This window comes from Lissotriton helveticus, chromosome 9 (genome assembly GCF_964261635.1).
Source record: "Lissotriton helveticus chromosome 9, aLisHel1.1, whole genome shotgun sequence".
NCBI classification, from domain to species: Eukaryota; Metazoa; Chordata; class Amphibia; order Caudata; family Salamandridae; genus Lissotriton; species Lissotriton helveticus.
This window is the reverse complement of record NC_136070.1, coordinates 802,454,663-802,480,026: the sequence shown is the minus strand read 5'-3', so window position 1 is coordinate 802,480,026 and position 25,364 is coordinate 802,454,663.

The window sequence follows — 25,364 nt, the reverse complement described above, 5'->3', positions numbered from 1 at the left end:
CGCTTTATGAGGGCGACTCAGCAGTTAAAAAACATAACAGTGACCAGAGGGGAAAACATAAGAAAGAAAAGAGAACAACCTAAAGGTTAAAAAGCCAGGTCTTCAGGCTTTTCCTGAACAGGATCAGGCTGGGAATACTGCGTAGAGCAAGGGGCAGAGAGTTCCACAGCTGGGGAGCCTTAAGGCTAAAGGAACGACCCCCAGTGCGAGCCTTCCTCACCCGGGGAACCACGGCCATGAACAAAGATTCCGACCGCAGAGAGCGGGCCGGACGATAGAGGGCAAGTCTACGCTGCAGATACTTTGCTCCGGAACCAGAGAGTGCCTTATGCACCAGCGTCAAGGTTTTAAACATTATCCGCTTTCGGATGGGGAGCCAGTGAAGAGACTGTAGCACCCCAGATGTTCTTGCCCGCCTGTGAAGGCCGAAAATGGCGCGAGCTGCAGAGTTCTGCGCCACTTGCAACCTTTGGACCAGATAATCCGGAAGTCCTAAATAAAGAGCGTTAGCATAGTCCAGTCTAGATCCTATTAGAGCTTGGACAGTGATCTTTCTATGCTCCTCTTTAAGCAGGGGTAGGAACTTCCGGAGCATCTTAAGGATGCCAAAACAGGTGCCCGTCAGACCAAGAATGTGCGATCTGAACGTAAGGTTATTATCAACCTTGACTCCCAGATTTTTGGCAGTCACAGATGACTGGGCGGGGGGACACATGTCCACTGGCCACCACCCCCGCCATTCCGGTTCCGAGGCACAACCAAAAAGCAGAACCTCCGATTTACTGGAGTTGGCCTTGAGACCATTCTGCTGGAACCAGTCAAAGACCTTCTTCAGACATCCCCGGATGCTCTCCCCATCAAATGGCTGATCTTTCTTGCAGGTGAAGAGAAGCTGCGTGTCATCCGCATAGGACACGATCTGGGCCCCCGAGGCCTCCACAAGTGCCGCCAAAGGGGTCATAAAGATGTTAAAAAGAGTCGGGCTCAACACAGAGCCCTGTGGAACTCCGACTCCCAGTGGCGGCATCTCAGCAGAGCTTGAAGAGGCCCAGACCGTTTGTCGACGGTCCTCCAGAAACGATGTAAACCATTTGAACACCGTCCCCCTCAGACCGATGTCATAGAGTCTGGTGAGTAAAGCCTCGTGGGGGACGGTGTCGAAGGCCGCCGACAAGTCCAGCATGACAAGCACGGCCTTCCCACCTGCATCCAGTGTCTCGCGGATGACCTCAGACACCTCAAGAAGTGCCGTCTCCGTGCTCAGGTTAGGCCGAAAGCCGGATTGCGAGGGATGCAGTAGATCATTTGATTCAAGGAAGCCCGAGAGTACGCCGTGCACGTGCTTCTCTGTAAGCTTCGCAAGGGCCGGAAGAAGAGAAATTGGCCGATAATTGGCCAGAACCCCGGTATCCAGTCCCGGCTTTTTGAGGAGGGGGATCACCATCGCCCTTTTCCAGGGCAGAGGGAGTCTCCCCTCTCTCAAGGATGAATTCAGGAGAGGATTCACCAGGGGGTTCATCAGCAGCGCCATCCTGGCCAAAAATTTGGCAGGGCAGGGATCTAATGGCGACCCAGACTTGAGACTAGCCAGAAGTGAGAGGGAAGCATCAGAGGAGACCGGCGGGAACTCCGCCAACAAAGCCTCTGGCGTAGCCTATGTTGCTCGCCCCACCCCGGTGCTAACGTCCCCCTCCGCAGACTCGGTAGAGAAGGAGGCCTGGATCAATCTGATTTTATCAGTAAAAAACCTAGCCAGGTCACAGACCCAGGCCTCAGATGGGACTGCTTGCTGTAGATTGGATCTGGGGGCAGTAAACTCCCTCACCACGGTGAAAATCTCCTTACAGGAGTTGGAGGCCACCTCGATCCTCCTGGCGAAGTACTCTTTTTTAGCGCACAGAATGTTACGATGGTACGCTTTGACCGCCAACCTATAGGTGAGTCTGGCCTCCCCCCCATACTGAGAACGCCAAGCCCTTTCCGCCACCTTGCACTGGCTGCGTTCAATACGCAACGCCCCCGTAAACCACGGCGCAGACTGCCGCTCACCCACTGATCGAGGAGCTCTTACAGGGGCCAGGTCATCCAACCTCTCTATCAGCCACGCTTGCAGGGCCTCAGTGTCCAGGTCCAAGTCACCCACAATAGGACATGGATGGTCAGCAAACGCCCGCGCTAGCAAATCAGGCGTGACTTTATGTAGTGCCCTAGAGGCTACTCCAGACTGAGCCGGAGTGCTGCTAGATACATGGTCACTCCCTTGTATGAAAAATCTGGCCAGTCTGTGGTCAGACCAGAGTACCGGGAGAAGTTCTGTGTCCACTAAGGGAACAGAAGAAAACACCTGATCTAGTGTATGTCCCTGATCATGTGTGGGGCCCGACAACTCAGGAGCAAGACCCAAAGGGGTGGTGATATCAAACAATTTGTTTGAATTCACGTCCCCCACAATGTCCAGGTGAAAATTAAAATCACCTGCCAGCAAACAATGCTGAGCAGACAAGGCCAGTATGGATAGTGCCTCCTGGAGGTCCTCAAAGAAGGAACCCACCGATCCAGGGGGTCTATAAACCAGCAGGCCCTTTAGGCCCTTCATATAGCCTGGAGTAACCGTAATTGATTGAGAGATACCGGTCTTGACCTATTGGCTTGTACACGTCAGGGCACTACCACACGGGGATAGCAATTTTAGCAAAACATGGAGCCTTTACCTGTAAATGTAAGAAGGAGGATCGATGGGTGAATCTGGAAGCAGATATTAATGGCGCTCATGTCACAATTTGCTCTCTGTATGGTTCAAATCTAGATTACCCTGAAGTTTTGAATCACATCAGTATCGAATTAGCTGCGTGGCCATTTCCACTGATTCTCTGTGGTGATTTTAACATTCATTTAGAGAGCAGCTTTAATCTCACAGGCAATCCTTTATACTCAGGCAGAAAGAGCAAGACCGTTAAAGCACTACAGGGGCTAGTCAGGGAACATGGACTAGCGGACGTATGGCACAGACATAGGCAGGGGGAGTGGGGCTTCACTTTCTTCTCTGCACCACATAACAAACTGGTTTGGATGGATTACTTCTTTGGGTCACATCAAATAGTTGAAAATGTCAGTATAGAACTATATTCGAGAATAATTTCCGATCATAATCCGTTAATATTGGAACTATCATTAAATGGGATCCCTAGAAATCCACCTACATGGACGTTTGACAGGAAACTTTTATTAGATGAACCCTACTGTAAACACATGGCCAAATGGATCACAGATTTTTTTAATATCAATAAGGGTACTGCTCCCAAAGTCATAGTGTGGGACGTAAAGCCGCTTTACGGGGGGAGACTCTCAGCTTTTCTCTGTATCGTCAAAAGACGGTTAAGGCAAAGATTAAGGAATGGATCGACGACCTAAGGCTTGCTGAGATTGAGCTCATAAGGGGAATCAGTGCTTCTCAAAATATAGACGAGTGTTAACATCTCATTGCGGCTATTAAATGTAAAATACACCAATATTTTAACTTAAGATAAAATTCTAACTTAAGACAAAATCCTACTGTGCCAGATGTATGACCATTGGCATTAGCGACTCACATATTGTGAGAAATTGCAAGTTTTAATTTACGAGACGCTAATGCCAATGTACAACCTCATCAATATTCATGAGGCACTCGCATTTTGGGACCCCATTGGGAATGGCTGGCCCTCCCAGGTATGGTGGCCTGCTGGGCTCAGCAGACCTCCATGTAAATAAAGCAGTTTTTTTTAAATGCAGCCCGTTTTCCATAAAGGAAAATGGGATGCATTTAAAAAAAAAAAAATTAACTACTGCCTGCCCCTAACAAATATTTTCCCCTGCATTCACAAAAGGGAAGGGGTCCCCATTTACGTGCGCCGTCACAAAGCTTAAAGAGCACTTGTGCACAGTATTTTGTAGGTTACATGTCATTCAATGTAACGCAGTGCTACCGTTCCATGTGCATGTACATATGAATTTTAATATGTCCAACATGTTTATTGATTGGAATACAATTTACCTTCACAAGAAAGTGTCTCCCTGGTTTTCTCCCCTTTTGGCTTTAATCCATCACAACTAATTGTGCCACATGTACTTGACCTTCAAATAATATCCTTGTTTGAGACACTGTTGTTTGTTTCCTGTCTACGGCCTGCATGGTATGTTGAGCACAGTACGATCTCTCTGAGCCTAAGTGGCTCCTCCCTCGACTTGCATGGTCTGGCTTGTTCCTTGTTGTTCCTGGCTGGCTGGTGCGCTCTGTGTACCTTGTAGCCTATGGTACTCCCCGAGCAGCTGCCATATGTCTTTGGGTCGCTAAGTGGGGGTTGCAGTTCTGCATATGGTTCACTTGTAGTGTCGCAGTACGACATACTTTTTAACCAGCCCTGAGCAGTGGATTTTGGCCTAGTGCCCCCGTGAAGTACTATTTCTCGTTTTGCCAGCAGCATGGCCATTGCTGTGAATCTGCACATGTTTTTGGGCAGGGATTCTACATCGCCCATCAGAGCTATTAATGGGGTTACTGGTATCTGTGTCCCCAGCATATGTTGTAGTAGGCCGTAAATTTCCTGCCAATAAGCATTAATTGGGATTCAGGACCAAATCATGTGGAGGAAAGGCGCGGCCTGTAAATTGCATTTAGGGCAATGTGTGAAAGTGGTACTTTGATCTGAACCATCTACTGTGGTGTGGCATAGGCTCATCTGAGAATCTTAAAATGTAATAACTTGTGTCTGTGATTGCAGGAAAACAACTTGGTCTGTTTGCAACACCCTTTCCAAACATCGTCTGTGAGTGGCTGTCCTATGTCCGCGGCCCAAGCACCTCTGACTTTAGAGTCCCAGTGTGGTAGAAACGTGTGGCAAGTTTTACATAGCCTGGAAGAAATGTGTTCTCCGCTATTATCTGTAATTATTGATGTGAGTGGGCTAAAATCTGCTGGTTCTTGCGGGTAAGAGGGAATTACTCCTCTGAGTGCACTTTGTATACGAGTCAAGGAGAAATTATCTATAAATGTAGCTGTAGTGAAACATGGATCTTCAGTACAAATAAAGGCATGGCCTCCCGAGAATAAATCTTCTATAGGTACCAGTCCTAACTTGGACAGTGTGCGTTTAGTCCCGGCATCAGTTGTAAGGGGATCCAGGGGTTCGGGGGCAGTGGTAGGGCAGGTGAGTACAGTGTTGAACCTCCGTAATCATAAGCAATTTTTTCCATGCCCAACATATGGTAGATATTGGCTGGATATCATGTGGATCTCATGGGATTCCTACCAGAAGAACTGCATTCAGTGGAGTGGGGTCCGCCAAGTCTCTCTCTGGCTTAGCGTAGGGTATGCATCCGTCTGGGTGGTACCAGTGGTATGAGTACCCACATTGTGCTACTAAAAAATAGTAAGAAGAAGAAGGTAAGAGGCTTCCACATCAGTGCCTCTGTTCGTTTTTCAATTTCTAAACTGGCAAGAAGCTACAAAAGTTTTTTCTTTGACTTGCCAGGTGCGGTAGTGTGGAGCGACCACCTAGTTTACGGGCCAACAAAGCATTAACAAGGTATCCTTGCAAATTGTGCCCCCCTCCCTTTCTACATTCTACACATGAGGCCCCTTTTCCAGATGGATATTTACACAATTTTGCAAATGTTCTTTGCAGAAAACCGACTGATGGTCACACTCTTCCTGACATTTAGCCGCGAGACGGCAGATTGAAGGTCAGTGTTTTTCAATTGTTAACATGACGCCGCAGACCTGAGTTAGGCTGCAACATGCCACACTCATATACATTTTGGCTTTTTTCTATCAGGTTGCCCACAATAACACAATTGAATACCTCGGTGCCCCAGAAATCTATGAATATACCGCCTCCTCCCTACACAAAGAGCCTGGTATGTACTTACTTACAATAATTAAAACATGCGAAGAAGAACACTAGAGGCAATGACTAGTTGAAGATAATAAATTGCTTTTCTCCTTTGTATCTACAGACACAAAGATTAAAAGCCCTCATGAGAGACCAGGGACACTCGTCCTGGCCTTGAAACGCGTCGGCAGTTTTTTGGTGGAATATATATTCATTAGTAATGACAACTAGGACTCACGAGTCCAGTGAATATTCTATTACTGTCATTTTTTTGACAATATTCCCCATGCACAAAAAATTCTTTCATTTATTGATTGTCTATATATGTATTTGTGTTTTTTTTGTAATGTATTTTTTCCTTTGTATGATGCCTGATGTTGATACATTTGTCTAAAATATAGTTTATGTACAAAAAGTGTAAATATTTCAATGTGCAGTGTTTTTTTTCTGTTTAAAACAAAAAAAGTCTTTGATTAAATAAAAAGTAATTGGCAATAATTCACATTGCCTGGTTTGGATTGAATAAATATTTTTCCATTCCTTGAAAGATTGTGTTTGAAGTAAATGTGGTTGAGGCATCTTCGTGTATTCCATACTAAAAAATAAAGCTGCAGATCCGGCACTCCGAAACCCCCCATTCATACGGAAGTGTTAAGATGTCCCACCAAATCTTGGGCTACTACCCTCCCATTTCAATCTAATGAGGTGCGTGCGGAGTTGCATAAAAAACTGGTTGGTCAATGGATTGTGGATGTTAGTAAATAGATAGAGGAAGCGGGGTAATATCACCATCTTGATAATGGGAATGCGTCCTGCCATTGATAGTGATAGTTTGATCCATTGTTCCACTTGGGTCTGCAAGCAACTCATGGCTGGGCCATAATTCAGTTGCAGAACTTGCTCTCGGTCTCTGTGCAAATGGATACCCAAATATTTAGTTTCTGCTTCACACCATTGGACCGGATAGTCTCCACATTCTCTGTTCCGGACTTCAGTTTGAGGAAATACCTCTGATGTGGCCCAATTAATTTTGAGGCCCAACAGAGTGCCAAAGCAATCTATTTCTTGTAAAATCTGTAGAAAGGCTCATCAGGCTTCCTGATATATAATGCCACGTAGTCAGCATATAAAGTCACTAGAACATGGCCATGTTTGAATTGGAGTCCTCTGTGTAAGTGATCTTTTTGAAAATAGCGTATGAGGGGATCCATAGCTTTTATGAACAATAAAGGAGACAGAGGGCAGCCCTGGCAGGTGCCTCTCGTCACTATAAACAGTTCAGTGATTGCGAAACAAATGCGAGCCGATGAGCCTGTATATAGCAGCTTCACCTAGTCAGTAAAGCTTTTAGGCATGCCCATTTTTGCCAGCACTGCATGTAGGAAGGGCCACTCTACAGAATCAAATGCATTTTCCGTGTCTAAAAAGGCTGTTTTTGCAGTAGTGGCCGGGTCTATCCTGTTGACCACTGAAAAGAAGGTATGGAGATTAAGTGCAATGGATCTATGACTAGGGGTGGGCGGAACTTGCGTAATCGCGTTACGCAAATCTTCACAAAACGGTAAAAAATCTCTGCGAACACGCAGAAATTCCACGAACACGCGGAATTGCTTGTTCGCGATGCTTTTTTACTGTTCACAATCGCTGATATATCTTGCGACCACGCATTTGTGAACGCAAATGAGCAAAACATTTCGCGAAGTCGCGTAATGCAGATTTTTAGGCAATTTTGTGCTCTCCACGGAATGTGAAATTACCCAAATTCCGCAAATTCCGCGAGCGGAACGGAATTTACTGCCCAGGCCTATCTATGACGTACGAAGCCAGACTGTGCGGGTGCTATGATCTGCTCCATTAAGAGCCACTGTCTGGTTGCTATTATTTTAGCCAGGATTTTGTAGAGTGATAATGGGTGAAAAGATCCACACTTCTCAAGGTTCTTACCAGGTTTAGGGAGTAATACCAACACCAGCTCCCTAAATGAGGGTGGGAGGATGCCAGTGTCCAATGCTTTGGCGTATACCTAAAGGAGGTGCCGGGCTAAAAGTGTTTTGTACGCTTTATAAAAGGCTTTGAGAAATCCGTCTAGTCCAGGAGCTTTGGAGCCATCCATTGCGTTGATGGCTTGTTGTATCTCTTCCACCAAGTATGGCTCACTTAAAAATTTCCTATGGGCATCAGGCAACCAGACCATGGTGATCTCTTCCAAATATTTCTTAATATCTGACATGTTGGTACCCGATTTTGAGGCATATAGGTCTATAAAGTATGTCAACAAGACGCGTCCTATGTCAGTATTCCCGGTTATGACCTGGTCTTCCTCATCGCTGAGTTTAGTGATGTAGTTTTGGGTATAAAGTGGCTTGAGCAGCCTCACTACAGTGCGGCCCTCACTCTATCCCTCTCCGTACCTACGAGATGTGGCATACTTTACTAGGTACAGCGCTTCTCTACTAGAGTCCTCTGTATATTCTGCCAATAATTCCGTCCTGCGGTGTAAGTACTCCGCACCCTCCCCACTGTCCTTTGTCAGGCTTCCCCTATCAAGTGCCTGTAGTTTGTCTTCTAGCAATGTCAATCTATTCCTCAAGTCCCGTAGCACCCCTATGTGTGTGGATATGCATACCCCTCTCATACATGCATTGAAGGCTTCCCACAGCACTGTGTGTGTCATGACAGAGCCAACATTATTGGCGAAGTAGTCCACAATTGCTGTATGTAGCTCATCGTGGAGAACTTGGTCCTTTAGCGCCATGGAGGGGAACCACCATTGTGAATGTGAATGTGAATGTGAATAGGCTTTTATAGAGCGCACTTACACTCCAGGGAGCATCTTGGCGCTAGACATCACTGTCCCGACAAAGAAGAAGGGGGGATGCTACTTAAGGTAGATCCTATTTATAGATCCTAGTCTATAAGTAAAGTGTGGATTAGATTAACGCTAAGCAGAGTGAGTCTTCGGTATTGAAGATCCATGTTTTGAGCATTTTGCGAAACAGTTTTTCGGAATGGCTTTGGCTCCAAGTACTCCGATGGATTTTCCACCTTTTGTGGTTAGTCTGAACTTGGGGACTGCAAGTAGGTTTAGGTTGGATGATCTAAGTGACCGTGGGGGAGTGTATCTTCCAAACCTTTGGGACAGGTATGTCGGTCCTGACTGGTGGTAGGCTCTGAACGTAATGAGCAGGATTTTAAATAGCACTCTTTTGTGGATGGGTAACCAGTGCAGGGTTTTGAGTGCTTTTGAGGCAGATGATTTCCTGGGTAGCCTTAGCACCAGGCGGGCGGCGGCGTTTTGAACCATCTGCAACTTGTGCAGAACAGCTCTGTTTGCGCCTGCGTAGATGCTGTTGCAGTAGTCTAAGCGGGATGTGATGAGGGCTACTGCCACAGTCTTTCTAGCTGTTAGGGGAAGGAGGTCGAAGAATCTTCTAAGACCTTTGATGATATTGAAACAGGACCCTGCCACTGTACCTGCTTGTTGCCTAAAGGATAAGGCTTCATCAAACCTTATCCCTAGGTTACGGGCCGACGTGATGGTGTTAGGGGGGATTTCGGCGTCTTGAGGCCACCAATTGGAGGGGGAAAAGAGGTTGTTTTGGCCGAAAGGGAGGATTTCAGTTTTACCTGAATTACATTTGAGATGGTTCGTTCGCATCCAATCAAAGGTTGCCGTCAGACAGTTCCTTAAATTTTCCTCCGCTTTGGAGGAGTTGTTATCCAGTACTAGGATAAGCTGGGTGTCGTCAGCGTAAGATATCGTGCTGATGTTAAAGGATGTGATGAGTTCTATCAGGGGGGTCATATAAAGGTTGAACAAAACCGGGCTCAAGCTTGAGCCTTGCGGTACCCCTGTTTTTATGGTTTTTTCATCCGAGCAGTATTTTCCTAGCACGGTTACTTGTCTCCTATGGCTTAGGAAGTTTTTCAGCCATTCGAGGGCGGTTCCTGCTAGCCCTGACTCTGTCAGGCGGCCTATCAACACGGGGTGTGAAACCGTGTCAAAGGCCGCCGACAGGTCGAGCAGGATCAGGACGGCCTTTTTCCCTTGGTCAAGTGCCATCTTGAGGGTCTCTACAGTATGTAGGAGGGCTGACTCCGTGGAGTGTTTCGCCCTAAAACTGGCCTGGTTGGGATGAAATAGGTGGTTTTCCTCTAGATGTTTTGTCAACTGTTTATTGACTGCCGATTCGGTCAGTTTGAACAGTAGTGGGAGCAACGAGATGGGGCGAAGGTTGGAGAGCGTGGTGGGGTCGGGTAGGGGCTTTTTTTGCAGAGGCTTGACTGCCGCGAGCTTCCATTCAGCCGGAATGGATGCAGTAGTCAGAGAGGAGTTTATAATGGAGTTTATGGCTGGATTTACCATGTCCACCAAAGTGTGGAGCAGCATTGGGGGGCATGGGTCAAACGGGGAGCCTGATTTGCTTGAGAGGATTGCTTGTCGGGATTCATCGAAACTGATGTGAGTAAAATTTTTTAACTGGGGTTTGTTGTTAATTGTTAGTGTTGCGTCATAAGGGGGGGGGGTTCAAGAGGGTCAGGGAAGTCTGAGGTAAGTTTAAGTATTTTTTGTTCGAAATAATCGGCTATGTCGTTACAGAGAGTTAATGAGGGTGGTATATCTTGCCTGAGGATTCTGGGGTTCATAAACTCGTCAACAATTTTAAAGATTTGTTTCTGGTTATTGTTGGACCGATTGATTCTTTGAAGAAAGTGGTCTTTTTTGGCGTTTTTTATCATAGAGTGATATATTTTCCTCGCGGTTTTATAGGCGAGAGCTTCCATTGGATCATAGTTTTGACGCCATTTCTTTTCGAGAACTCTGATCTCTGTACGTTTGGCTTTTATTTCGGGGGAGAACCGGGGTGCCGATTTTCTATTCTGCTTTTTTCTTACTTTCTCTGAGTTGGCCGGACCACAGCACTCCGAGATCCAATTGCAGAATATTTTGTAGTCGGATTCTGTGTCTCCAGATAGCGATGGTTTAGATTTCTCTGCGGTGAGCAGGAGATTTGGTGAGCTAGCAAGCTTTTTCCAGTCTTTTTGCATAGGGACTTCGATTTTTTGGTTGGAGGTGTTAGACCTTTTCTTATTGGTGGTTAGATTAAAAGGAATTAGCCAGTGGTCGGTCCATGTTTGGATCAGCGGGTCTTCGACAGTTAGGGTTTTGATATTGGTGCAAATGCAGTCTAGTATATGGCCTGCTTTATGCGTGGGTAATTTGGTCAGTATTTTCAGTCTTAGGATATTAGTTAAGTCGTTGAGCCATATGGTGTTGGGGTCGTTGGGTTTGTCTAGGTGGAAATTAAGGTCACCCAAAACGGTGAAGTTTGCATATTTTAAGGTGAAAGTGCTGAGAGCATCTTCGAAACTTTCGAAGAAACCGTTTTGAGGTCCTGGGGGGCGGTAGATGAGGGCTCCCGCGAAGGTATTTTCCTCATTTAGTTGGATGCAGAAACCCATGCTTTCTGCCCCTTTTACGTCTGGGAGTTCAATGGTGGTACATTTCAGTGAATCTCGATGGATGATGGCCAGGCCACCACCTCTGAGTTCTTGTCTGTCGATCCTCTGAATGAGGTATCCTTGGGGGACAGTTTGGGCTATGATCGGGTTGCACCATGGTTTCAGCCATGTTTCGGTTATGAAGAGCATGTCAATATCGTTTTCCGTAATGAGATCATGAATGTGCTCACCATTTTTGCAAATGGACCTTGCATTGATCAAGGCTCCTCGAAACGAGGTTACGTTATTCATGTAAGGTAACTGGTTTTCCGGGGTGAGGAGAGTTCTGCAATGGTGGCAGCATGCTGGTCCTAACCATGTCTCGGCATTAATAATGTTGAGACAGTGATTTTTGTTGTGATTAAGAGCAAGTAGATCGGCTCGGATATAGGTAGGTAGTTGATTTGTACGTACCGTAGATAGGGCAGCGTGTCTGGCCCTGGGCCCGGCCGTGGCACGGACGGGCACAGACGGGCTTGCCTTAGGCGCGCCTTCGGCGCGCAAACTGCGCTCCCGCTGCGCCCGTCCGCTGCGCGTCCTGCTCAGGCACATGATTTATGCGGGAGAGTCAGGGCGATTGAGGGGGTGTGGCCAGCAGAGGGGGCGTGTCTCAGGACGCGCCTCGCCCTCGAAAATGGCGATGGAAATGGGGGGTGTCGTTGCAGCGCTACCGCTGTTCAGAGTGCCAAGAGTGCAATAAGTAAGTGAAGAATAAAGTACACAGTATCACAAAATATTTTTTAAAAATGAGTCTTAGCGCTCCCGGCTTTCCGCCTCAGGAGACCGATGTCAATGAGTTGTAAAGCGACGGCGCTTTATTTATACGCCTGGTAGGGGGCGTGGCCAGCAGAGGGGGCGTGTCTCAGGACGCGCCTCGCCCTCGAAAATGGCGATGGAAATGGGGGGTGTCGTTGCAGCGCTACCGCTGTTCAGAGTGCCAAGAGTGCAATAAGTAAGTGAAGAATAAAGTACACAGTATCACAAAATATTTTTTAAAAATGAGTCTTAGCGCTCCCGGCTTTCCGCCTCAGGAGACCGATGTCAATGAGTTGTAAAGCGACGGCGCTTTATTTATACGCCTGGTAGGGGGCGTGGCCAGCAGAGGGGGCGTGTCTCAGGACGCGCCTCGCCCTCGAAAATGGCGATGGAAATGGGGGGTGTCGTTGCAGCGCTACCGCTGTTCAGAGTGCCAAGAGTGCAATAAGTAAGTGAAGAATAAAGTACACAGTATCACAAAATATTTTTTAAAAATGAGTCTTAGCGCTCCCGGCTTTCCGCCTCAGGAGACCGATGTCAATGAGTTGTAAAGCGACGGCGCTTTATTTATACGCCTGGTAGGGGGCGTGGCCAGCAGAGGGGGCGTGTCTCAGGACGCGCCTCGCCCTCGAAAATGGCGATGGAAATGGGGGGTGTCGTTGCAGCGCTACCGCTGTTCAGAGTGCCAAGAGTGCAATAAGTAAGTGAAGAATAAAGTACACAGTATCACAAAATATTTTTTAAAAATGAGTCTTAGCGCTCCCGGCTTTCCGCCTCAGGAGACCGATGTCAATGATGATGATGATGATGATGATGTTGCGTAGGTGGGGTGCGATGGAGCTGCCAGATTTGTTGAAGATGTGGTGTGGAAAAGGGTCAGACGGTGAGCCAGAGTGGATTGTGCCCATGGTCTTGATTGTGTCTTCGATGCTCACATTGGCCCAGGTTGTCAGGGGGTCGTAGTCAGTGGGGTGTGGTGTTTCCTGCGTGTTGGAGTCTGTAGGGGTCATCCGGGGGTTGAAGCTGTTGTTAATGTCAGCGATCTTGTGGTGGAAGAAGGTGGCGAGGGAGTCGCACAGGGCTTGCGACGGCGGGATGTCGTTGGAGCTGGGGTTGGAAAGTTCCTTCACGATGTTGAAGAGCTCCTTGCTGTTGTGTGGGTTGTGATAACGGCACGTGTCCCGGAGGACTTTATGGGCCCGGGGCTTATGTGTGGGGGTCTTTGCCTTACTATCCAGAAAGGGGTCTAGTAAAATGTTTAGATCTCCTCCGACTACTATATGGTCTGTAGATAAATTGGCTATAATTGTCTCTCGACTCCCCCTTCTGCCTCCAGTTGTATCGAAAGGGACACTGGGGAGTGGTCCGATAATGTGCAGGGCAAGTGTCTTAGGATTTGGACACATGCCGTAGTCAGTCTAGTGATTAGCCAAAAATCTAATCCTGTCCATGTGCCATGCTGTTTTGCATAGTGGGTGTATTCTGTGCTAGTGGGGTTCAGATATTTCCAAACATCTACCAGGTAATTTGTAAGCGCACTACATACCCGCGAGGGTTTCAAGGCGCTGAAGGGAGGGGAGGAAGGGGGTGCTGTTGCTATTGGTCGAACAGCCAGGTCTTGAGTAGTTTCCTGAAGGATAGAAGGTCTTCGGTTTGTCGTAGGATGAGGGGGAGGGTGTTTCAGGTCTTGGTGGTGTGGTGAGAGAAGGATTTGCCTCCTGCTGTGGTTTTACTGATGCGTGGGATGGTAGCCAGGAAGAGGTCTGCGGAGTGGAGTTTCCTGTTGGGTACGTAGAAGGAGAGTCGGCTGTTGAGATAGGCTGGGCCCGTGTTGTGGAGTGCCTTGTGTGCGTGGATCAGGAGCTTGAAGGAGATTCTTTTGTCGACGGGGAGCCAGTGCAGGTTCCTCAGGTGGGGGGTGATGTGGTCACGGCGTGGGATGTCGAGGATCAGGCGTGCCAAGGCATTCTGGATTCTTTGCAGTCTGTTGATGAGCTTGGTCAGGGCTCCGGCGTAGAGGGTGTTTCTGTACTCGAGTCTGCTGCTGACTAGGGCCTGGGTGACTGTTTTCCTTGTGTCTGTCGGGATCCATCGGTAGATCATGAGGAGCATACGGAGGGTGTTGAAACAAGTGGAGGAGACAGCGTTGACTTTTTTGGTCTTGGTGAGTTTCGAGTCGAGGATGACTCCCAGATTGCGTGCGTGGATGGTGGGTGCAGGGGGTGTCCCCAGTGATGCGGGCCACCAGGAGTTGTCCCATGCAGAGGGGTTGGGCCCGAAGATGAGGATCTCCGTCTTGTCTGCGTTCAGTTTGAGGCGGCTATGCTCCATTCATTCGGCGACGGCCTTCATTACCTGGTGTAGGTTGGATTTGGCAGTGAGGGGGTCCTTGGTGAGGGAGAGGATCAGTTGCGTGTTGTCGATGTAGGAGATTATGTTGAGGTCGTGCTGTCGGGCAATGAGTGCAAGAGGTGCCATGTAGACGTTGAACAGAAAATTATGCAAATTAGTCTGTCCCTGGCCCAGTGCATCATGGGAACAGGGCAGACCAAACTACCAAGCCAATTCTTCACCAGAAAGGAGACAAGCTACCGGGGACCGGTTTCTGGCATTTCAGCCTCTTCGGCCCGGCTTGCTTGAATCCTGATGGAGCAGTGAGAAAGGGACTCATGTCTGAGTATACCCTGCCACACCTATAGTGGCCAAAAACGATACAGAAAAGGGGGTGGTGATGAACAGAGTGCCTGAATTAAGCAGACCACTCTTACCCAGTCCAAAGATCAGGGCTTGATCCATCACCGTTTTTTAGCTCACTGCACCATCCCAGCTCAGAACTTGGCTATATGCAAATTAGTCTGTACCTGTCCCAGTGCATGATGGGAACAGGGCAAACCAAACTACCAAGCCAATTCTTATACTGGGAAGGAAACAAGCTACCGGGGACCGGTTTCTGGCATTTCAGCCTCGTCGGCCCGGCTTGCTTGAATCCTGATGGTGCAATGAGCAAGGGACTCACATCTGAGTATACCCTTCCACGCTTATGGTGGACAAAATTATTCAGAAAAGGGGGTGGTGATGAACAGAGTGCCTGAATTAAGCAGACCACTCTTACCCAGTCCAAAGATCAGGGCTTGATCCATCACCGTTTTTTAGCTCACTGCACCATCCCAGCTCAGAACTTGGCTATATTCAAATTAGTCTGTACCTGTCCCAGTGCATGATGGGAACAGGGCAAACCAAACTACCAAGCCAATTCTTATACTGGGTAGGAAACAAGCTACCGGGGACCGGTTTCTGGCATTTCAGCCTCGTCGGCCCGGCTTGCTTGAATCCTGATGGTGCAATGAGCAAGGGACTCACATCTGAGTATACCCTTCCACGCTTATGGTGGACAAAATGATTCAGAAAAGGGGGTGGTGATGAACAGAGTGCCTGAATTAAGCAGACCACTCTTACCCAGTCCAAAGATCAGGGCTTGATCCATCACCGTTTTTTAGCTCACTGCACCATCCCAGCTCAGAACTTGGCTATATGCAAATTAGTCTGTACCTGTCCCAGTGCATGATGGGAACAGGGCAAACCAAATGGGGCAGTGAGATAAATAACGGTGATGGATCAAGCCCTGATCTTTGGACTGGGTAAGAGTGGTCTGCTTAATTCAGACACTCTGTTCATCACCACCCCCTTTTCTGTATCGTTTTTGGCCACTATAGGTGTGGCAGGGTATACTCAGACATGAGTCCCTTTCTCACTGCTCCATCAGGATTCAAGCAAGCCGGGCCGAAGAGGCTGAAATGCCAGAAACCGGTCCCCGGTAGCTTGTCTCCTTTCTGGTGAAGAATTGGCTTGGTAGTTTGGTCTGCCCTGTTCCCATGATGCACTGGGCCAGGGACAGACTAATTTGCATATAGCCAGGTTCTGAGCTGGGATGGGGCAGTGAGATAAATAACGGTGATGGATCAAGCCCTGATCTTTGGACTGGGTAAGAGTGGTCTGCTTAATTCAGACACTCTGTTCATCACCACCCCCTTTTCTGTATCGTTTTTGGCCACTATAGGTGTGGCAGGGTATACTCAGACATGAGTCCCTTTCTCACTGCTCCATCAGGATTCAAGCAAGCCGGGCCGAAGAGGCTGAAATGCCAGAAACCGGTCCCCGGTAGCTTGTCTCCTTTCTGGTGAAGAATTGGCTTGGTAGTTTGGTCTGCCCTGTTCCCATGATGCACTGGGCCAGGGACAGACTAATTTGCATATAGCCAGGTTCTGAGCTGGGATGGGGCAGTGAGATAAATAACGGTGATGGATCAAGCCCTGATCTTTGGACTGGGTAAGAGTGGTCTGCTTAATTCAGACACTCTGTTCATCACCACCCCCTTTTCTGTATCGTTTTTGGCCACTATAGGTGTGGCAGGGTATACTCAGACATGAGTCCCTTTCTCACTGCTCCATCAGGATTCAAGCAAGCCGGGCCGAAGAGGCTGAAATGCCAGAAACCGGTCCCCGGTAGCTTGTCTCCTTTCTGGTGAAGAATTGGCTTGGTAGTTTGGTCTGCCCTGTTCCCATGATGCACTGGGCCAGGGACAGACTAATTTGCATATAGCCAGGTTCTGAGCTGGGATGGGGCAGTGAGATAAATAACGGTGATGGATCAAGCCCTGATCTTTGGACTGGGTAAGAGTGGTCTGCTTAATTCAGACACTCTGTTCATCACCACCCCCTTTTCTGTATCATGTAGACGTTGAACAGCATTGGGCTGAGGGAGGATCCCTGCGCGACGCGACAGATGATCTCCGAGGGTTCGGAGTCTCAACGGGGGGAGGTGGACTCTCTGGGTTCGGCCGGAGAGGAAGGAGGAGGTCCAGTCCAGGGCCTTGTCCTGGATCCCTGCGTCATGGAGTTGTGTGCGTAGTGTGCTGTGGCAGACGGTGTCGGAGAGGTCCAGAAGGATGAGGGCCGCCGTCTCGCCGTTGTCCAACAGGGCCCTGATGTCGTCTGTGGTGGCGATGAGGGCGGGCTCGGTGCTGTGGTTGCTGCGGAAACCTGACTGGAAGGGGTCCAGAATGCTGTTGTTTTCGAGGTAGCGGGTGAGCTGGATGTTGACTATCTTCTCGATGACTTTGGCTGGGAACGGAAGCAGGAAGATGGGCCAGACGTTTTTCTATTTGCTCGGGTCCGCCTTTGGTTTCTTCAGTAGGGCGTTGATCTCGGCGTGTTGCCAGCTCTCAAGGTAGGTCGCGGTCTCGAAGGAGAGGTTGATGATGTTGCGTAGGTGGGGTGCGATGGAGCTGCCAGATTTGTTGAAGATGTGGTGTGGAAAAGGGTCAGACGGTGAGCCAGAGTGGATTGTGCCCATGGTCTTGATTGTGTCTTCGATGCTCACATTGGCCCAGGTTGTCAGGGGGTCGTAGTCAGTGGGGTGTGGTGTTTCCTGCGTGTTGGAGTCTGTAGGGGTCATCCGGGGGTTGAAGCTGTTGTTAATGTCAGCGATCTTGTGGTGGAAGAAGGTGGCGAGGGAGTCGCACAGGGCTTGCGACGGCGGGATGTCGTTGGAGCTGGGGTTGGAAAGTTCCTTCACGATGTTGAAGAGCTCCTTGCTGTTGTGTGGGTTGTGATCACGGCACGTGTCCCGGAGGACTTTATGGGCCCGGGGCTTATGTGTGGGGGTCTTTGCCTTACTATCCAGAAAGGGGTCTAGTAAAATGTTTAGATCTTCTCCGACTACTATATGGTCTGTAGATAAATTGGCTATAAGTGTCTACAAGCATGCTAGGAAAACGTTGTTGTCTACATTGGGGGTGTATACATTAATTAAAACTATTTTATGTCCGGCTACTTTCCCCTGTACTGTCAAGTATCGTCCTCCCGGGCAGATATTGTATCATCGTGTGTGAATGGCACTCTGCAATTAATCAGAATAGCTACTCCCCTGGCATAGGAACTGTAGTTAGAGAAGTATCGTAAGATCCCCAAATAGATGTACATTTTGAGAAAGTCAATGGGGATAGGTGTGTTTCTTGCAGATATACTATATCTGCTATTTGCTGTCATATATACTGGAGTACTAGTCTGCATTTCTTAGGGCTGTTCAGTCCGTGAACGTTCCAAGTCAGAAGTGTCATGTTGGCCCTATGTCTTAATTCTACCTTGTGAGCCATATCAGGAAGACGGTGTATATGTAACGTGTCTGCTCTTCTGTGACTGTATAGAAAACTAACAAGTAAAGTCATGAATCTGCATCTAGAGTATGGTCAAACAATTCTACACCCCTCTCCCCCTGCCCCTTCCACACTCAGTGGCAGTCCACTGGGCTGTACCCCTATAACCCTCCCCCATAACTGGTGCTACTGTGAATGCCAACGTGACATTTCCCCCCAATCTGTAACATTGTGATCCCACAGGGGGAGGTTGTTTCGCCACGTGGAACCCCGCACAAGCTAGCAATAATTAACAATGACCCCCCTTAAATGAAAAGTCAAGTTACGTAAAGCATATTATTCTTGATTGGCCCAAATGTCTTTTGATGCATAGTTACCATCCGAAGTTCTCTTACAGTGTAGACACAGTTGAGTATCAGTTTTACTATCAAAACATTTCAGCTAGCTTGCTGTGAGCAAATCCGTACTCGCTCCTGATGATGCTACTTGAGAATCTCCTCCAAGAGAAAATCCGCCGTCCGCGCCTCCTGCCCCCGCTTATTGTTTACAAAAGTGGTGGACTTCTTCCGGGGTGTCAAAAAATGTTACTGTGCCATTTACATCGATTCTGAGATGGGCAGGGTACAGCATGCCGTAGTGGAGACCCAGTTTCTGAACCGCTGCTTTGGCCCCTGCAAACTTGCATCAGGCTTCTTGACCCATAGCAGTAAAGTCTGGATAAATAGAGATAGTGGAGCCCTGCCATGACACTATCCCCACCTCTCTGGCCAGTCGAAGTACAGTGTCTCTATCCTTTAAATTCAACAATTGTGCCCATATTGGCCTGGGCGGTTGTCCCGGGTGAGGATGGGGGCCTAGTGTTCTGTGAGCTCGCTCCACAGTGAAGGTGCTTGCAAACGGTTCTGTACTGAAAAGATCTGACAGTAATTGCTCCAACAAAGCGATCCAGCTTTCCAGTGTTGGTTTGTTCCGGGTCTACTGAGATGCGTACATTATTGTGCCGGCTCCCTGCTTCCAAATCTTCATTTGTTGCTGCAACTGACTTTAATATTCTTTTCAATCGGTCAACTCGTAGTGGGCTGCTCCGTCTTCCAGATCTGAAGTACGGCCCTCCACCGTGTCTAATCTAGTGTTGTGACAATCAATGCGCTCTCCCATTGCATCAAGTCGCCAATCTAGGGTGTCAAATCTGGTGTTGAGTGCTTTGAAGCCAGAACGGAGCTCCAGCAGGAGGGCCAAGTTATCCGGATGCATCATGCCGCCAGTGGCGCTAGGTGCAGCTGCCGCTGCCATTGAGGTGGGCTGCTGAGTGGTCGTCTTGGCGATGGGTGCGAAACTAAGCTGTTTTTTCTTGGGGTCTTTTCGCACCATTCCCGGCAGTCGTGATGAACTCTGATCAGGGTGGTTTTTAGCAGCGAGAGGGGTGTTGAAATTTGTGTCTACGCCCTGTCCAGCAGTGTATTATATACATGCGTGCTTGTTGATTTACTGTTTGGATTCTCACGGACCAAAGGCCGTTGCCAAGGCATAGGACATGTGCTCGCTGACATCTGGGGCCCATAGAGTGCCTCTGACCCTCCGCTCTCACTCCTGTCCCCTCCTCTTGTAGAAGTATTAAGGCTTCTTACAGCCCACTGTTATGCCAGGTGGGGGGCTCACTCACCAGTTCCAAGAAAGATGCGCCCCATTTATGTGGCTGGGCGTTGTTTCTGTGTCCAGGCGAGCCACTAGCAGTCCCGGCCGGACTTGTACAATGTTTCTATCTTCTGCAGGGGGGGCAGGTGAACCACTGCTGCATGCTGTTGTAATGGGTCTCAATCTGTGCTTGCCAGGCCTCTATGCTGTAGAAGCTTAGCTGCACTGAGGGGCCTTGGTGGGTGCTCAGTAAGCATGGGTGTAAAATCAGTTCAGCTCGCGGATTTTGCGGATTTTCGGTAAATTTGCAATCCGCGAACTCTCGCGAACTTGCCGAAAATTCGTAAAATCCGTGCGAAGCGGATTTTTTGCTTGGTCGCACTTGCCAACTAGAATACTATACAATTTCGCGGGAGTAAATACTTGCGAACCCGTAGATGCGGCGGGCAGCGACAATCTCGCAATTGCGAGATTGCAAAATTTGCAATTTCGCACAAGAAATCCACCAGCAGGCAGCATAAACCTTGAAAATTATGATTTTTATCAGAATAACTCCTCAGGTTGACATTTGCCTGCACTTTTTCTTTGCAAGGAGTCCGTTTTGGGGGGTGGGGGTGGGAGGAAGGAAGTGCCCCACAGTCTCCAACTTCCTGTTCCTGTCCACCAGGCTCCTCCCAGTGCTTTCTTCATGTGCTGGTCACTTTGATTTGGATCTTGACCTGGAAGGATTACTTTTGTGGATGCTGCTGGATATTTGGATTTTTGCAAAACTGAAAGCACTCAGCAGGTGCAAAAGTTCAATCTTATCATTAGTAACCATTCCCTGTAGTGCTTCCTGAGGGGCCCCTTCAGAGTTAATTTGCCTACTTGCAACTATTCTATGACCCTGCTCTGACCCTCACAGCAGGCTCAGAGAATAGCTACAAGTATTCAACAAAGGTCCTGTTAAAAAAATTACACTGCAACAGAAAGCAATTACAGACAAAACTGAAAGCACTCAGCAGGTGCAAAAGTTCAATCTTATCATTAGTAACCATTCCCTGTAGTGCTTCCTGAGGGGCCCCTTCAGAGTTCAGCAAATTACAGATAAGGAAGCAGGTGCCAGCCAGACTGGAAGTTTAAATTCAGTGACACATTAATCAACCCCAAATTAATTCAAGTCAGTTGAAGCAGGGCAAGTGTGCTTGCTTTTTTTCACCCCCTAATCTACAGTGATAAACCAACCAGAGGGTGGCAGTGATGTACCAGAGGGTGGCATGGGTGTACCAGAGGGCGGCAGTGGTGAAACAGAGGGTGCTGTGAACCTGTGATGATGAACCAGATGTAGAAACAACATAGTCGCGGCCGTTGCAAGCCGACAAGTAAGTTCGCAATTGCGAACTGGTACAGAACCCTCGCGAACTGGCAGAAATCCTTGCGAACACAAAAAAAAAATCCGCAAATTCGCGAGAGTTTGCGGATTTTGCGGATTGCGAATCCGTAAATACGCAAGTTCGCGGATTGCCAATTCGTAAAATCCGCCCATGCTTAGTGCTCAGCTCCGGTGGGCTGGTGTTGCAGAGGGGTATTGATATTGTACCAATTGTTCATTTTCCCTTTGAGCTGTCCCCCAATGCGCAGCACTCCCACCGTAAAGGGCGCTCTGGCCGCTGCGGACGCTCAAGGATGCAGAGGCCGCCCAGAGACCGCACGTGCAGTGTGGCTACCTCTCCTCTGCAAGTGATTGGCAGGCCGCCTCCAGTACAGTCACAGACCTCCCAGCACGGTATTGCAAGATCGGGCTACTCTGCCCCACCCAGTACCAGCTTCTTACAGTGCGTTACAGCATGTAGGGAGTTATTGAGTAGTTGCCCTTGCTGTAGATCCACACCCACGCACTTGCAGCCTGTGCCAAGCCATGCCCCTACCTCAGGAGAGTCCCTATGGCATTGACGCGTTCTATCTTCTCCGCTCATAGCATTTGCTCGTCATCTTGTGCAGCGGGGCATGGAATGCGCTGCAGACAATTCCTGCTCCAGTTAACCCTTGTTCAGAGAGACCTGTTGCTCGCAAGCATCTGCAGGTGTTCCGGTTTTGATCTTTTTGTTTCTAAGGAGAGGTTGAACACTTTCAAACACTGTTCCGTGCTGTGATGCGCGAGGTCGGCACGGAGCTACAGTTCCAGGCAGCCATTACGGTCACTGATCTGGCCCCAACCCCCCTTGTCTGGAAAGACTTTGCATTTTCTTAACCAGATTTTGATAATTCAGACCCAGATTAAGTCAGACAAAGTTTCTGGAATGGGATCAATAAAAACAGAAAGGGATTCCTAGCACCCTGACCAAAGCTACGAGCCTTGAACTATCAATATGCCTTTGCAGGACCAGCAAAATATCAGAGTGATGATCCAGGGATTCCCGCACTTTTTCACAGACCACCTGCAACTAAAGAAATTCCTCGGCGGTGCTGATGACCCCGCCATGGACACGGCGACTCCGGGTCCATCTGCTACAGGCACTTAGACCGCTATTGGGTTACTTATACTCACTTTGACACTCTCAGGATGTGTAGCGCTCACATTATTTCTACCCTATACAGGTCATTGCTGATTGTTGTAGGTTGTTGATCCCTGACCACGTTGTGTTCTAAAAATCTGCTGTGACATCACTGACATGTACAACATTGTTTGGCCTTCTCTACCTTGGTACTTCGGCATGGATAAACAACTAGACGGCAACTACCCAACTAGCTGCTTGAATTGCCTGAACAACCCATTAGACAGGCATCAGAAAGGCACTAGATGGACAGCACCTGACATTAATATATGTTGCTAGATATTGCTATATTGCTATATGTTATTGTATATTCCGAAATTGCTACATGTTATTACGTATTGATATACTGCTATATATCACTATATCTGGATGGAGGTTGCTGGATTTGCTAAATAAAGCTAGGTGTATTGCCACATGTTGCTAGATATCGCTAGATATTGCTATATTTGCTAGACATATTGGTAGATATATTGCTAGATTTATTGCTAGATACTGCTAGATTTTGATAGATATTGCTATCAGTGGATTTTGTAAGATTAAGAGAAACTTATCCCATGAAGTTTGCGATATATCCTGGAATGAACCGACACGTGAACCCGGGCTCATTCTGCTGTTAGTCCCTAGTTCCGAGTTCTTGGTTCTCAGCTCTTAGTTCTTAATGCTGAAGTTGCTATTCTCAAGCCACACAGTGATCTCATGGAATTAGCATAGTTTGTCTGTCTCACATGTCTGTTTTCTCCCTAGAGGGGTGGGTGGGTGGGTGGTTTCTGGGTTGAGGGTGGGTAGGGTCGGGGTTTGGGATTTTTTGTTCTTTAAATTATGATTGCTTTTCCATTCTTTTTGTCCTGCCAACGATGCTCACAATTACTTTTCTTGCTCAAGTGCCTTGCCTACTTCGTTAATTATTGGCCTCCGCAGTGATTCACGCAATGACTCCTCAGTGCAAACTTGTGCAACTAATGTGTATGTGATACTCCTCAGACTTAATGCATGTTGTCATGAAGGTACAGAATTTTTCTACTCAAATGTATTGTCTTACAGTAATAACTCTATATATGCATGGTACACTTCAACCGGTGATGTACGCCAAAGACATGCCATATATTGCTTGACTGGCTCACCATGCCTTTTCTATTAGGTACCAGATCTTGTTTTGAAACCTTGATTTACAATATCCTTATTCACAAGGATGGAACTGCACTAATATGTATTTCCTCTTGTCCAGTATTTCACACACCCCATCACCATGCAGTGAGTAAAGTGTACAAAACTAGAGAGAGAACTGGGGGCGCATATACAATGTTTATAACACACCTTCGAAAGGTCTCCCCATGGGTCTCAACACATAATAGCCTCAAGATACTTTCACTAAACGTTAAAGGTTTAAACCACCATATTAAAGGGAGGAAGATTCTTGATTACCTTACCTCCAAAAACAAAAAGGTGACGTCATACTACAGGAGACAAAGATTGACTCAAAGCAATTTAACTCACTTAGAAATAAGTTCTATAGTGAAGCTGCTAGTTCTGATGCAATAGGGAAAAATAATGGTGTCCTGACTCTGGTAGCAAAAAAAATCAAACACCGACATAGTAGCACACACATCGAACACTAAGGGGAGATGGGTTACGACAAAATTGGCAAAAGACAATACGGAATTCTACATTACTAATATTTATGCACCTAACAAAGACGAATTGGAATTCTGGGAAGACCTGAATAAGCAAATTCAAACTATTCCAGACACTGCTATGCACATACTAGCGGGCGATTTTAGTCTATCCCTGGACCCAGCATTAGACAGGGACTCACGGTGCACGTTTCGCAGCAATAATTCTCACAATTCCCTTATAAATCTCTGTACTCGTTTCAATCTGTTAGACACTTGGAGGTTAAAAAAATAACACAGGTAGGGAATATACATTCTACTCGTCACCACATAACTCCTACTCACGCATTGACTACCTACTTATTTCTAGCAATGCCACTGCAAGAATTGAAGAAATATCGATAGAGCCAATAGTGATTTCAGACCATTTATGTATCACCCTATCTATATATGACATAAAACCGACCAAAAAACAATCTCTTTGGAGGCTCAACAACGAGGTTTTAGAATAAGAACACCACAGACAGACCATTGAAAATGCAATACAGAATTACCTCCTGGTTAATAAAAAGGATGACACATTGGATCTCACACGTGGGAGGCTTTGAAGAGTACTATCAGAGGAGAGATTATTAAAATTAGAGCCGCCATGAATAGGGATTATAATAACAATCTTGAAAAGCGAGAAAAAGAGATTGCTATACTATAAGGTAAACACATAGGCCCCCATTAGGATGGCGGGCCGACTTTGCCCGCCCGCCATCCTCCCAGTGCAAGGGACCACCCGCCATAAGGGCGGGGGTCCCGTGGGGGGAATTAGCATGCGCCTGCCACAGTGGCGAGCGCATCCTGTATTTTTACCATTGCAGCGGGCGTTGCTGAAAGCACCGCCCGCCGCAATAGTAAAAATACATGGTGTGCATTTCAAAGCACAACATGACAGGCACCACGCAGTGCCTGCCACGTTGTATTTTGAAATGCAGGGGGGTACCATAGGTACCCCCCATATGCACCCCCCACCCCCGGAGTCCCTGGGGGCCCGCAACGGGCCGGCGGCGGCGATCCGCCCGCCATCCTAATGGGCCCCATAATATCAAGGAACGCAACAGTCATGAACGAAATAGTGAATAAGAAATACGAGTATAATAAAATACTCAGTGACAGAGCAGGGATATGGATAAATAGCCAAAAAAGAACAAAGCTCTGTGAGTCCAATAAGGCTGGAAAGAGCCTAGCTGCATATTTAAAGTTTAAAATACAGAAGAACACGATTAAAAACCTAATAGATCATTAAGGCTTAGGT